The 3,579-nt window shown below is 37.8% G+C and overlaps 1 pseudogene; it reads right to left on the reverse strand.

Moving 5' to 3' along the window:
- Window positions 1-3,430: 3,430 nt before the first annotated feature.
- LOC103074991 (ras and EF-hand domain-containing protein-like) overlaps window positions 3,431-3,579 on the reverse strand; it is a 30,560-nt pseudogene continuing 30,411 nt past the window's right edge.

Raw genomic sequence — 3,579 nt, forward strand, 5'->3', positions numbered from 1 at the left:
CAAACTCTTCCAAAATATAGCAGAAGGAGGAACACTCCCAAACTCATTCTTTGAGGCCACCGTCGCCCTGATACCAAAACCAGACAAAGATGTCACAAAGAAAGAAAACTACAGGCCAATATCTGATGATGAACATAGATGCAAAAATCCTCAACAAAATACTAGCAAACAGAATCCAACAGCACAATAAAAGGATCATACACCATGATCAAGTGGGGTTTATCTCAGGAATGCAAGAATTCTTCAATATATGCAAATCAATCAATGTGATAAACCATGTTAACAAATTGAAGGAGAAAAACCATATGATCATCTCAATAGATGCAGAAAAAGCTTTTGACAAAATTCAACACCCATTTATGATAAAAACTCTCCAGAAAGTAGGCAAAGAGAGAACTTACCTCAGCATAATAAAGGCCATATATGACAAACCCACAGCCAACATCATTCTCAGTGGTGAAAAACTGAAACCACTTCCTCTAAGATCAGGAACAAGATAAGGTTGTCCACTCTCACCACTATTATTCAACATAGTTTTGGAAGCTTTAGCCACAGCAATCAGAGAAGAAAAAGAAATAAAAGAAATAAAAGGAATCCAAATCAGAAAAGAAGAAGTAAAGCTGTCACTGTTTGCAGATGACATGATACAACACATAGAGAATCCTAAAGATGCTATACCAGAAAACTTCTAGAGCTAATCAATGAATCTGGTAAAGTAGCAGGATACAAAATTAATGCACAGAAATCTCTTGCATTCCTATACACTATTGATGAAAACTCTGAAAGAGAAATTAAGGAACACTCTCATATACCACTGCAACAAAAAGAATAAAATACCTAGGAATAAATCTACCTAAGGAGACAAAAGACCTGTATGCAGAAAACTGTAAGACACTGATGAAAGAAATTAAAGATGATACAAACAGATGGAGAGATATACCATACTCTTGGATTGGAAGAATCAACATTGTGAAAATGACTATACCACCCAAAGCAAGCTACAGATGCAATGCAATCTCTATCAAACTACTAATGGCATATATCACAGAACTAGAAAAAATTTCACAATCTATATGCACAAAAGACACCAAATAGCCAAAGCAATCTTGAGAAAGAAAAACAGAGCTGGAGGAATCCGGGTCCTGGACTTCAGACTAAACTACAAAGCCACAGTAATCAAGACAGTTTGGTACTGGCACAAAAACAGAAATACAGATCAATGGAACAGGATAGAAAGCCCAGAGATAAACCCACACACATATGGTCACCTTATTTTTATAAAGGAGGCAAGAATATACAATGGAGAAAAGACAGTCTCTTCAATAAGTAGTGCTGGGAAAACTGGACAGCTACATGTAAAAGAATGAAACTAGAATACTCTCTAACACCATACACAAAAATAAACTCAAAATGGATTAAAGACCTAAATGTAAGGCCAGACACTATCAAACTCTTATAGAAAAACAAGGCAGAACACTCGATGACATAAATCACAGCAAGATCCTTTTTGACCCACCTCTTAGAGAAATGGAAATAAAAACAAAAATAAACAAATGGGACCTAATGAAACTTCAAAGCTTTTGCACAGCAAAGGAAACCATAAACAAGACCAAAAGACAACCCTCAGAATGGGAGAAAATATTTGCAAATGAAGCAACTGACAAAGGATTAATCTCAAAAATATACTAGCAACTCATGAAGCTCAATATGACAAAAACAAACAACCCAATCCAAAAATGGGCAGAAGACCTAGACATATCTCCAAAGAAGATATACAGATTGCCAATAAACACATGAAAGGATGCTCAACATCACTAATCATTAGAGAAATACAGATTAAAACTACAATGAGGTATCACCTCACACCAGTCAGAATGGCCATCATCAAAAAATCTAGAGAAAATAAATGCTGGAGAGGGTGTGGAGAAAAGGGAACCCTCTTGCACTGTTGGTGGGAATGTAAATTGATACAGTCACTATGGAGAACAGTATGGAGGTTCCTTAAAAAACTAAAAGTAGAACTACCATATGACCCAACAATTCCACTACTGGGCATATACCCTGAGAAATCCATAATTGAAAAAGAGTCACGTACCACAATGTTCATTGCAGCTCTATTTACAATAGCCAGGATATGGAAGTAACCTAAGTGTCATCGACAGATGAATGGATAAAGAAGATGTGGCACATATATACGATGGAATATTACTCAGCCATAAAAAGAAACGAAATTGAGTTATTTGTAGTGAGGTGGATGGACCCAGAGTCTGTCATACAGAGTGAAGTAAGTCAGAAAGAGGAAAAACAAATACCGTATGTTCTGAAGAACCTAGGGGCAGGACAGGAATAAAGACAGTCGTAGAAAATGGACTTGAGGACATGGGGAGTAGGAAGGGTAAGCTGGAATGAAGAGAGTGGCATGGACATATATACACTACCAAATGTAAAATAGATAGCTAGTGGGAAGCAGCGGCATAGCACAGGGAGATCAGCTCGGTGCTTTGTGACCACCTAGAGGGTTGGGTTAGGGAGGGTGGGAGGGAGATACAAGAGGGAGGAGATACGGGGATATATGTATAGCTGATTCACTTTGTTATAAAGCAGAAACTAACACACCATTATAAAGCAATTATACTCCATAAAGATGTTAAAAAAAAAAAAGACACCCATTGTGAAGAGGGTAGTCAATCTGTTCTAACGTTTCTGGTTATCAAAATAAGAACTCTTTAGATGAAGAAAAATAAATGATAATTTGCATATTTTCAAGTCCTTTTTCTGATTATTATGCAAATTGAGAAACCATGACACTACCTTTTCCTTGTTCTGAGAGATATTATTCATATATTCTGTTGTGAAGGAGGGGAGGGAACATACACCCAGCCATGATTTTGAACATAATGGCAAAAAGGCCATCAGTAAGATCACTTTGTCAACATCCAATGACACCTGATCAGAAAGGCTTTCCCTGGGCACCCTGTGTAAAAGTGCATGTCTCCCAAACCTCATTTTTTCAATTTGCTTTTCATCCATTTCCTTCCTTTGGATGTAAGTTCCTTTCAGGCTGGGACTTCGATTTTGTTTATTGCAAGCCCGTACTGATACAACAGTATGTGACTCACAGCAGGACTCAGGAAATGCTTGCTGCATAAATGAATCTGTCATTTTTGGCTCTAAACTTGGTTTGGTTGATTTCACTGGGTAAGTAAATACCTAAGTCCTTTGTTAGTCTTCCTTTCCCAAATTTAGGCCTTAGCCAAAACAGAAGAGGACTATTCTATAGACAAGGACACAGACACACACCTACCTATATATATTGTACAAAGAGAGAGAAAGGGAGAGATCCATGTACCTGTGTACATAATCCCTAGAGAAAATAGAATCAAGCTAAAGAAGGTCTTTTTCCCATTATCCACTGAAAAAGGAACCATACCCAGGGTGGCACTTGTAATTCCTCAAAATTCATCCTTGCAAAGTCTCATGAGGAAACTTGGCTTCCCCACTGCAGCATCCCCAGCCAGCACAATCTTGTAAGGCTTCTGCAAGCCGTAGGATTTATGGTACCATCCACCATGTCCGTCT

This window comes from Lipotes vexillifer, unplaced genomic scaffold, assembly GCF_000442215.2.
Source record: "Lipotes vexillifer unplaced genomic scaffold, Lipotes_vexillifer_v1.1 scaffold920, whole genome shotgun sequence".
Taxonomy (NCBI): Eukaryota; Metazoa; Chordata; class Mammalia; order Artiodactyla; family Lipotidae; genus Lipotes; species Lipotes vexillifer.